This window comes from Myodes glareolus, chromosome 17 (assembly GCF_982192425.1).
Source record: "Myodes glareolus chromosome 17, mMyoGla1.1, whole genome shotgun sequence".
Classification (NCBI taxonomy): Eukaryota; Metazoa; Chordata; class Mammalia; order Rodentia; family Cricetidae; genus Myodes; species Myodes glareolus.
Window position 1 is genome coordinate 32088153 of NC_142042.1, and position 12657 is coordinate 32100809.

The 12657-nt window shown below is 38.5% G+C and overlaps 1 non-coding gene across 1 annotated transcript; it reads left to right on the forward strand.

Moving 5' to 3' along the window:
- The first annotated feature begins 826 nt into the window (after positions 1–826).
- LOC125414865 (U6 spliceosomal RNA) lies at positions 827–933 on the forward strand. Its single transcript, XR_007236423.1, has one exon. It is a non-coding gene; the product is annotated as a U6 spliceosomal RNA (small nuclear RNA).
- Positions 934–12657: the final 11724 nt, after the last annotated feature.

Genomic DNA, 12657 nt, shown 5'->3' on the forward strand with positions numbered 1-12657 from the left:
AACTTCACCCACGTTCTAACATCCCATGAATAGTGGGAGGGAGTAGTTCTGTGGGCATTGGGAGGAGGGTGACCTTTCCAGCAGGGATCCATGGCACCCTTTTAATGTGGCACTGTACCAGTTCTGTGGGGGCTTAGCTCCATGATCTCTAAACAGTCAGGCCACATTCATCAGTTAAGATGGTGACATTAGTATCATGTACATGTCAAGACCTTCCTCCAGTGACACCATCCTTACATGTTAATCGTGCTTCTATAAGAGAATCCTATACTATGAACTTAGCTTCACTCATATCGCCAGTGTTAATAGAAGGTGCTGGACACCCAACCAGTTGTCAGAAGAGCCTTTGAAAAGCCTAGATAAAAGGCAGGCATTCAAGACTTACCCAAACTTTGAATTTCATGAGGGTAAACTTGTGTGTAAAGATGAACAGACAGGTATAGGTAGGAAAGGCAAGAAGAGTCTGGGAGTGAAGCAGTGTTAATGGGATTTAAGATCCACTCTCAGCACACATCACATTCCTTTTTCCACTATAGTGAAGATGGAAAATAGGACACATCAAATTACTTTTTAAAGGTGAGTATGGGATCCAAAGAGCCTAAAGGAATTTGGCAAGTAAACACATCTATAGGTGTATGGGTCCTGTTGCATAATGGGGGTTCTAGAGATAAAGTTGTCAATGTACGTGGATGTGATCTCTGAGAAAGGAGTTAGCACACTCCAACGGGGTCAGGTGAATTGTGAATTCAATAATGGACTAAGGATTATTATATTCTAGCTGTCAGTGACTTAAGACTGAGGGAAATAACAATTTTTAAATTTTTAAGTGCTCGCTTCGGCAGCACATATACTAAAATTGAAACGATACACAGAAGATTAGCATGGCCCCTGTGCAAGGATGACACACAAATTCATAAAAATAAAAAAAATAAACTTTAAGTTTAATTTTAAAATAAGTATATTAAGCATTTGGTTATATGAAAGTTTATTGTATGCCAAATGTATTCTATTATTCTGCCAGCTTTCAGATTCAAGCCCACTGTGTCTACTACTGTTTTCATATCACTGGCTACAAAAGAGGTAGAGAAAGAACAGGAGGAAAAAGCTCAATTTCAAACAGCACTTTAAAAACTCAGTAAAATGTCATCTAATTTATATTGCTTCATTTCTATAAAACAAATACCCAGTTTTCTTCTTACATAATTCTATAAGTTTTATACTTTGAAGTTTCACTATATTTAGTCATTCCTCAAATGCTATAGGAAGTACAAAGGGAGACCAGGTAATATCAAAACAATTAAAAACTAGGTAGCTAGTTCTTGACTGACACTTGTTCTATGCTGCCTATGATATTTGACCATCCTTTTTTTTTAAAAAAAAAAAATGCATTTATTATTTTGTGTATGTGCATGCACTTGCATGCCTGAGTTCCACAATGTGCATGTAGATGTCAGGACATTTTGCCAAAGTCAGTCTTTCTCTTTTACCATGTGGATCCCATGGATTGAACTTAAGGTGTCAGTCTTGATAACAAGCACCTTTACCCGTTGAGTCCTCTTGCTAACACTACCATTTGCATATCTTTTGGTTTTTGTTACTAGCAGATCATTTTTTAACTTTTTTGAGATTATTATGTAATTATAGCATTTCACCCTCCTGTCTACGCTACATGCACACCTTCAAATACATGGCCTTTTATTTCACTAATTATCATTGCATACATATATGTACATGAGTGTGTGTGTGTGTTCCTAAATACAACATGTTCAGTCTGTATAATGATGCTTATGTGCGTGTTTCTAGGAATGACCATTTGCCACTGAAAAACCACTTGGCATGCTCTTCCCTGGGAAAGACTATTTCTTTTCCCAGATTATCTCAGTTACACATAGTTCTTTGTGTAGGATTGATACCTCCTGGGCTTTTCCCCATCAACTTTGACATATCCATTGGTGAAATCCTTGTTATGTCGTGCTGATGAGTTTTTTTTTTTTCCTGTTTTTTGCAAGACAGGGTTTCCCTGTGTAGCTTTGGAGCCTGTCCTGAAATTCACTCTGTAGATCAGGCTGGCCCCAAACTCACAGAAATCTGCCTCCTGAGTGCTGGGATTAAAGGGTTGCATCACCACCACCTGGCATGATGGTGGTTTTATGGGTGTATTTTCTGATATTACCAGGATACAGAATCTCATAACAAAATCCTTGGTCCTCTGAGTCTTGAAATGTCTCCACCTCTGCTGCAATGCTTCCAAAGCCTTAGGTGCAGGTGTAATTTCTAGATGATTCCACGGGGACTGGGCTCTAAAAATGTGCATTTTTATTGGTTGTGTTTTTCTGTAGCAATCTCCATCTGTTGCAAAGGAAAGATGTAGCCAATAGTCCTATTCAGCTATGGTGTCTATAATCCACATTAGCAACCACCATGGCACAGTAACCCTCAGGGTGCAGTAGTAGCATGTGTACCACACTGGTAAACAAAATCTCTCTAATTATATGTAAGATCTGCTCAACAAGAGGGAAAGCATGCCTGGTTCTGAAGCCTAGCTACCTCCACGTGTCATGAAGTCATTGTTATTGGAGGAGAATCTGCAACCTCTAATCCACTAAACTTGCATAATCCTTCAACAACAATTTACAAGTATTTGTCATTAAACCCATAGATAAGTATAGTCTTCACCCCTGACTGTTACTTTTGTTCCTGTTCTAGAATCTCCTTAGCAGCCAATCTAACTGCTCCTGCTAGTTCACACTAGAAGTACATCTGGGTGTGATCAGCATGGGATACCTCTTATAAGATACTCTCTTATTCTGGGATCTCTCAGAATATCTTAGATTTTATTGCATATTAAATATCCACTTGCATTGGTATCGGAACCATAGAAATATATATGAAGATGTGTGGGAATGAAAACCTTTGTGTATTTCAACTCAAGTTTGAACATCAACCTGCATATTTATACCCTTTAATACAGCATTTTGCCCATTTTAAGTAAGCCTTTCTATTTCACAGATATTCTAAGGCCATCTAACATGCTGGCTTTTGTTGTCCATCTTCCTTGACAAGAATTTGTATCCTCCTTTTATTCTAGTCTGTCTGCTCATTTGCATCAGTAGATGTCTTTACCATTGTGTTCTCACTGTGTTTTAATATTGAACCATGGCGTTTTATGTTTTTCTATTTTTTCTTATTATTATATAAAAATTTTAATGAAACATTCTTCATTTACATTGTAATTTTTGACACGTTCATCAGCTTTATTTATTCTAAGACAGATAAGTTCCTAATAGCTGATTTTTCAGGTAACTTTCATCCAAGCTATTTACTTTCCTTTCTTTCATTTTCTACCACCTATCTTATAATATTTTTTAAATTTTACACCACAAGTGCTAGTTAGGAAAAAGCAGAGTCCACAGATGTGAAAGAAGAAATGAGAAAAGGCAGTTGGGGGAGGGAATAGTATTGCAATATAGTCTTTGCAAAGTACAACACTAAAAACAAAACAGTGATCCCTATTTATTTTGCTCCCATTTTAAACATATTAACATGGCTTAAGCTCTTAAGTTGGATGTCATCTGTAACATTCACTTATTTTAGATCACAGATAATCAAACCTTATTTCTTAATTTATGACACTCCCAAATAATATTCCTTTGTCAGTATTGTTAGCCATTTGGTCTCACTGCTATAAGCACAGCCTTTATTGAAACACAAGCAAACATTGTTTTCTGTGTTTCTAAAGTGCCAGGCACTGTATGTGATACTAGGAATGTGAGGATGAGGAACCATGGCCCCTGGCTTCAAGAGGACAATCCCAGCAAATAGGCAGTTTCAATAATCAATGGAGTAGTTGTTGTAATATGAGTATAGACAGTGCGCTGTTGAAACAGAGAGAAAGCGAAGGGGGTTTCCGTATGGGGATTGTTCCAGGTGAATCATGGAGAAATAATGGAAATTCACCAAGGTGAAAATGGGTGAAGGTGATCTAGGAACAGCATGCCCTACAGTCAAGGGCACCGAATTATGGAAGAGTGTTAATATTGTAACCTGCAGTTTGTTTGGTCTGCCTGGAGAAGGCATGGTGATGAGGAAGTGACTACCCTTCTGAAACAAAGGCCTGCACCCTCATACACTTCAGCATGTCTTTTGGCTTTGGTTTTTCCACTGTGCAGCTCAGTCTCCCTTGCATTGTCTATTCAGTACTTTCCCCATGTGGCCCATTTAAGGTGCCTGTATCTCGTGCCTGGCCATGTGTCATGTAATGTTTAAAGACTGTTGGTACCAAGGTTTTTGAATTGCTGGCCATCTAGCTCACTTAAGTTCCTTTCATTCACTCTACACTGCATCAACAGAAGAACAGTACTCATGTTTACTTCTGCTGGGTTTCAGAAAACTGCAAAATAGTATTACAATACAACTTCTTAGTGTGAAAAAAAGATGAGGAGTTTTCATTTTTTTGATTTGAAAATATGCAAGTGTAAGCTTTGGTGATGAAAGGATTCAGCAAAAGCAATTTCTTTAACGTCTCATATAGCCTGGCTGACCTCAAACTAGTTCGGTAGCTGAAAAGAACCTTGAATCCTCAGCCCCTGCCTTCCCTTCCTAAGTCTTGGGATCACAGGTAAGTACCAATGCTACAGGTTCTATAGGTTGCTGGAGACCAAAAAGGGTCACCTCTATGCTTAACAAATACTCTACAAATACATTCCCAGACCCCAGACATAATTTAATAAACCTTTTTTTTTCACTTAACATGTTCATAACAAAATACCTGGGAATATTGACTGCCACCAGGTCCAAGACGAACAGCAATATAAGGAGGGCATGATGATGGCTCATGCTTCCTGCAATCTCAGCACTTGGGAAACTCGTATAGGAAGATTGAGCCAAGTCCACCTGGACCAAAGAGAAAGACTGCCTTAAAAATCAAGACTATCAAGGTGCTTTAGTTGGTAAAGAGACTTATTGGGCAAATATCTTGATAACTTGAGTTCAATCCCTGGAACCCACATACAGGCGAAAATGATAACTAACTCTACTATGGGCCTCTAACTTCCTGATCATTGCACATGCACATCCACCTCCACACTCATATCATACCCACAACTATTTTGTTGTTGTTGTTGTTGTTGTGTTTCAAGATAGGGTTTCTCTTTGTAGTCCTGACTGTCCTGAAACTTGCTCTGTAGACCAGGCTGGCCTAGAACTCTCAGAAACCCAACTGTTTCTCCCTCCTGAGTGGAGGAATTAAAAATATATGCCACAACACCACAGTAAGAAAAAAAACAAAAAGTAAATGTCAAAATGAGGATTGCAGCTTCCTAGATACTCAGGAAGTAAATGCCAATGCACGAACAATAATATCTTTAGGGTTAAAGACAAATTACCCCAGTAATGTAATGACTTCTTATATAGAAAATTCACCATTAGGATTGGATGTATAATAATACTTAAATATTTTAAAAACTAATTCCACACATTATCTGATATGCATTTGTTCTTCCTACAATTTCTGGGTTAGTCTTCACAGTTATTAGTCTGTTTTTATCAATTTCTCTCAGAAAAGTCCATATCCAAATATCAAACCCAAGTCCTAAGTCACGGGTGCCTTCTGAAATTTTCCAAAAGAATGGAGGAGGGATGACAAAATGAGCTTAGCCTTGCATTGAAGCTAAGTGCAAGGGCAAAGGGTCGGTGATGAAAGTCTGGCATGCGACTGCTCAGGGAATTGCTCTCAGATACAGTAATTTATCAGTAGATTCAAAACACAGGCTGGGATATAAAGCTAAGAACTTCTAAGTGATCTCTGTTTACACAAATTGGATTCAGTTGTCTGTAGCTCATTGAGTCTGTTACATCCTTAGAGTCAGCCGTAAGGGACACTTCCTCCTTGGGAAGTATGTGAAAGAACACTTAATTTTCATGATTATGACCTGTGTTGGAAAGGAAATGAAAGCTACTCTTCATTAGAAATAGATAATAGGATAACAAATGGGCCAGCTATGCAAACCCCCAAGTATAGGTCTCAGTTTTTGTAAATTATGTGTGATTCCCTAACAAACCCCAAACTGCACTAACAAGAGAATTCCCACAGGTTTTAGACTTAGCTAAGGTACTAGACCTAGGAAGGTAGGGTAATGGAGCAACCCCAGGTAAAAACACTAGCTTTATGCCTATGCAATGAAAAGTGGCTTAAAGGTTTGTCCTGAAGTCAGTGTTCATTATTACATTCTTTATTCTTCCTCCAGGAGTCTTGGTCACCCATGTTTATCTAAAAAAACAATCAGTGTTTCCTTGTCAAATCTTTTTAAATCAATCTGAAACAAATTCAAGAAAATACCATTGCTTAAACATGAAACACCATTGACTTATTTTCAGGCCTGCTTTATAGAATTTAAGATAGGTGGTTCAACACTAGCTGAGTAGTTCCATTATGTTGACAACTGTTTCACTAATATTTATTTATTATTTATTTATTAAGTATTGACTTAATACACTATTACAATTGAACTTGGATTGGGGACCTTAAAGATCTTCTAAACAATGTATGAATCTTTTGCTCAAATTAGCATCTTGTTTCCTTGGAGTGGTCAAAGCCTTTGACCTTTCCTACATCCCTCGTGACCATTAACTTCATGTCAACTCTGGTACGTCGTATAGACCAGAATCTCATTCCTGAAGAGTTCTATGCTAGAACTCCATCCAACTCTCAGCCTCCTATTACTCCAGCACCAATTTTTTCTACTTATTGATGCTTAGTCCCATAGCCCTATTTTAACTTAATCTTAAAAATCTGACTTTCTTAGCTAATCTGGGCTTTTGTTACTTAAATAATTCTGTTGTCGATACCCACAGACCTTGCCTCTATTGTTCTTCCACATTCATGTGACAAAAGACAATTCCTAGATCAACCTAGCCACTTCTAAGTTCCAGCCAGTAGCTAAATTCATAATAATGTTGGCAAAATTCAAAGTCCATTGACAGGTTCTGCTGAGAAACAAGTTTTGGATCTGTGGGTAACTCTGAGGCTAACTTGACTGGCATGACTGAGATTTTCTGTGCATTACTCGGGACCACAATAAAACAAAGTAACAACAACAACAACAAAAAAACAGAGAAATTAAGTTCCTTATCTTTGTTTGATGATGCAAGTGTAACATTTTATTTGTTCCATTGCAACTTACTTTCTTATTTTCCTGACCTGCCTAAAATCATCCCCATTTTCCTTCAGGTTTTATTTTTCTTTGTCACCTCCATTGGTTTCTTCAGATGATCTGTTACTTTACTGAAAATGAAAATACCAATATCCTGTATTTGTTCTGCCACTTCTCTGCTGTGGACTAATGCTCTCATGCACTGTAAAGATTTGTCACTCATGTTAGTTTAATAAAATGCTGATTGGCCAGTAACCAGACAGGAAGTATTGGTGGGGCAAACAAACTAAGAGAATTCTAGGAAGAGGAAAAGCAGAGAGTCAGTCACCAGCCAAATGGCAGAGGAAGCAAGATGAGAATGCCTCACTGAGAAAAGGTAGCAAGCCACATAGCTAAACATAGACAAGAAATATAGGTTGACTTAAGTTGTAAGAGATAGTTAATAATAAACCTGAACTAATAGGCCAGACAGTTTATAATTAATATAAGCCTCTGTGAGTTTCTATGGGAGTGAACATCTATACTTCTCCTAATACATTTGTATCTACACATGTTTTTCTCCTTTACTAGAGTACAAGGAAAAGGTAATCTAACAACAAAATAACATGTACAATAATTTCCAGTATCCAAACCTCTCACTATTGTGAGAATTACACTTTGGAATTCTTTACTTTAGATTCACTGAGGAAATTGTAGGAATCTTTGTCCAAGTGGAAAGATCCAGAAGGGATTTTGAAATACTGAACAGGACCTCTGGGGTTGAAATGGATAAATGGATAATTGGGATTCACTTTCGGATAAATGGGAATTTGAAATGTGATAGGAAAAACAAATGACTGGCACTAAACACTCCACAAAACCAGTAAATACTCCACAATCTCCACAATGCTGGAAAACACTTCTTCTTCATATTGATTTCTTTAACCCTTTCATCTCTGTAGCATTGTCTCTTCTCTCTCTCTCTCTCTCTCTCTCTCTCTCTCTCTCTCCCCCCCCTTCTTTCCCCCCCCCGTGTGTGTGTGTGTGTGTGTGCATGTGCACGCATCTGCTCATGTGCCACAGGTGCATGTAGATGTCAGAGGATAACTGACTGTCAGTCCTTGCCTTCCACTTTGTTTTGGATTTTCTCACTCAGTTTTTACTTTTGCTTGAGTAGCCACCACTGTCTAGCGAATGCAAACCCTCCAATTGTTCACTTTTCACTTCCTATCTGCTCCCTCCCTACTTGGAGGGGAAATTGAGTGTCTCACTTACAATCTGTTTTCTTTGCACTTACAGATTTATTTGTCTAAACACTGTTATCATTCTATCTCATCTTTTTCAGTCTTTATGTAGCTGCTTCTTTACAGGGGTATAAGCTTAGCCTAGCGCGCAAGTGTATTCTTTGGTGCTTGACTACATCCTCCACTCCCTTATGGAACCTTTCATCCTCTTATGGAACCTCCATCCTCTTATGGAACCTTTCCCTAAACTAGAAACAACTATTTGCAATTCTCATAAACAGTGAGCTCTTCCGTGACAAGGGAAAGCGTTGAGTTTCACTTATCTGGAAATCTCACTGCACTGGATCTTCCCTTCATTCCTCTCCTGCTGCTCCTTCCCCCTTTCCTAAGCTGAAGCTTTCCTCATTGAACTCACAGCTTTCAGAGAAAGACTATTCAGTCTTTTATGTCCCCTGCTGTGCTCATGGCTATTCACCGTGGGTTCATTGTGTATTCACTTCTCAGCTATTGACCTGTGTTATTGACTTTTTTTATCTGCATTTCTAGTACGTAGAATAGATGTGAGACATTAAAAAATACACATAAAATCATTAGCTGAGTGAAAAAAGGAAGCACTTCATTTCTTTTATTGTGTTACTAATTCTATGTCAGCACATGTTAGGATATGTGATTATAACTGAGCATATGAATAAGCCTAAATTTGTGTGTGATGAGAAAATATATATTTGTGTTACATGTTGAACACCTCAACTCAAAGGAGAATCCCTGGCTAGCTTTCTCTTGCCCTGAGTGCTTGTGTGCTTTCCTTTCTCCCTCATGGGCTTTGAGTCTCTGCCACCTGGAATGAGTTGGTCTGGTTCATTGATGTGCAGTTGATGTCTGGCACAGGACAGGCTTTCAACAGAAGCTGGAGAATTTATTACCCAATTAGGCTATTTCCTTTCAAGGAGGTTTGGGAGACGAGAGGGAGTGGCTCGGCTTCTTTCCTGTGTTCCTAGCAGTCTTGGTCCTTTAATGATAACTTAGTTTCTAACTCTCTCTAGTCCTCGGTTGCCTTTCTTCCTGGCTTCCCAATGATACATGGATATTGCATATTAAAGCTGGAGTACACTGGTTTACTATACTTATTTTCACACACATTCTAAATACTATATATGCAGTAATATATATATATATACCTACTTATTCATGTGTACATATGGGTGTGACCTGTAGGTCAGTAAAGATGCTATTTATAAAACAAATCTATACAAATAAGTAATTTTACCCCAATTCACAACTCAAAATAATCACCACATACATGCCTGTAAAAATCAGCCAATGGATATTCCTTAATCAATGTTTCCATATCTGAAGGCTTGTTAGGATTGATGAGTTAATACTGACATGTTGAACATGAGTTTCTACATAGTGTAGGATTCACCAGGAACTTATAAGGAGGCAATTTTCCCTCCTACCTTCAGTGGACTTTGATTTTTATGCCTCTAGAACTTGGGCACTAAGGACTTCAGTTCATGTGCTTGTTGCTTTTACTTTATAGGATAAACTGTACAGATGAAGAGAACTGTAGGATAATAGCAAACAAGCTTTTCCTTAGTAATCCTTTCCCAGAATTACAGTAAATTTAAATGGAAAAAATACATTGAGTCATTTGGCAATAAGATAAGTAGCTATTCATATACTTCTACCTTAAATGGACTCTCAGTGCGACTTACACACTAGCCTTCTTGGTAGAGTTGCATTCTTTTCGTTACTCTTTCCGTAGTCCCTCATTTGTTTTGATTCAGGTGATTACTATAGATTTACTTCTTTAGTAAGAGAGAAATGAGGGACTGGAAAGATGCTTCAGTTGGCAATGTGCTGTACACACAAGCATGAGGATGTCAGTTCAGTGCATCTGTGCAATCCAATTAGTGCTCGTGATGGGTCAGAGAACAGTGATCACAGAGCTCCCTGGTCAGCTAGTCTACCTGAATTGGTGAGCTTCACTTCAAAGAGAGACCTTGTCTCAAAAAATTAATGTGGAGAAGAACTGAAGAGGATGATAGACACTGATTTCTGGTCTCTATCAGCACAAATAAAGCATTCATATGCATATGAATTCACATGTACCTATTAAAACACACACGCGTGTGTGCGCACACACACACACTAAGTGGTCTTGATCTTTCTCAGAGTTTCACTATTGAACCTGCAACACTTTTGAGGCTATACTAGCTTCCTTCTATGCATGTGATGTCTCCACATTCACCAAGTCCATTTCTCTATACGTGTGGTCTCGGCCTTGTTTTTTAAGTTTTACTACTATGGCAACTCGTTATCTTCCACATGTAATGATTTATAACTATATAATTTCCTGAAGTATTAAGACATTCTTGATAGCCTTTATATTAAGAGAAATTTACTGTCATGCTTCTCTCTGATAAATTTATTTATTTTCTTTTGTGGCAAGACTTTTCAGTAACCCACCCCTATTCTTTACATACTTGTATATGGATCTTCTACCCTCATCTTTCTCTTGAAATTATTTTTCAAAGATCCCAATAAACTCCATATTGCCCCATTCATGGACCAACCAATATTATCTTTTTGACATATTTGACACACTTTCCTCTTTCTTAAAACATTTCCATCTCTTAATTTCTATTGAGAATCCTTTGTTTAGTTCTGTACCACATTTTTTGATTGGGTTATTTGGAATATTGAGCAATAGAGGAGAGACTGACCAAACTGCCCTTGCCCTGTAGTCAGACTGATTAATATCTTAATTATCATGTAGAACCTTCATCCAGCAACTGATAGAAACAGAGGCAGAGACCCACATTGGAACACTGGACTGAGCTCCCAAAATTCAGCTGAAGAGTGGGAGGAATGAGAATATGAGCAAGCAGGCCAAGACTATGGTGGATACACCCACTGAACAGTCTACCTGAGCTAATGGGAGCTCACCAACTCCAGCTGGACAGGAAAGGAAACAGCATAGGTTCAAACTAGTCCCTCTGAATGTAGGTGACAGAGCAGACTGTGGGACCACTGGCAGCGGCACCAGGATTTTTCCTTACCACTTGTACTTTTGTACAACCTATTCTCTGGGGGAACCTATTCTCCTTGGATGGATACCGTGCTCATCCTAGATATAGTAGAGAGGGCCTTGGACCTTCCCCAAGACAATGTGCATTACCCTCTCTGAGGAGTGGATGAGGGGTGGGGTGGAAGGATATGTGGAAGGAATCGGAGAAGGGGAGGGAGTGGGAACTGGGATTGGTATGTAAAATGAAAACAAGATAGTTTGTTTTCTTTTTAAATAAATAATAATAATAAAAAGAGAGAAAAATAAATCATGTAACTTATGATCCCCCTTTCTTACCAACGCTGTCTGGCTTCCCACACCTCTGTCTCTTGCTGCCTGTTAACTTGCTTGACTTTCTAGACCTCTGTGTCAACCCAACTAGATTTCCTTTTAAGTTTGTTCTTTGGCAAACTCATGCATTTAAAGACTCTCTCTCCCACCTCATTAGCCCCTCTCCTTCTTACCTGTCCTTCCTCAAGAGTCATCAAATTTAGTTTTATTTAGCGATCTATTTAGTTTACCCAGGGTCACCTGTGTAGCCATTGGATTGGGGTTATTCATCGGAATCTGGTGGAGTCAAGTGGGTCCAAAATCGAAGGCAATGCCTGCCCAATCTATCAGTATTAAATAGTGATGAGCAAGGTCTTCTTAGGCTCCTTTAAGGCCATGTTTAACTTTTCATGGGCTCAATCTTGTGCCATTTTTATCTTTAACCAGAGGTTCTGAGATGGGTAAGTGTTCACCACTGAACAAAACATTTATACTTCTGCTTCTAAGGTTCAGAGAACTTGGAGAAGAAGAAGAAGAAGAAGTAATGTTATATAAGGCCTGGGGATAGGTACACGGTCTCTAAAAATGCTGTATTGCGAGCAATAAGCTGGTAAAGCACTCATGAACTGAACTTTTATTTCCCTTTTATCTTTTCTTTTACTAATGCACTAAGTTCTTTCTTCCTTCGTTCCTTCCTTCCTTCCTTTTCTTTTACTAATGCACTAAGTTCTTTCTTTCTTCGTTCCTTCCTTTGTTTTTTCGTTCGTTCGTTCCTTCCTTCCTTTCTTTCCTTTTACTAATGCACTAAGTTCATCTCCATAGTAGGGACCTTTGCACTATTCTTCGCTACACTTGGAATGACTCTTTCAGATCTTGTTGTGAATGTCCTTAAATCTTCTGCAAGGAGAAGTTATTTCTGCCCAGGGAGGTCTTTCTTGATCAC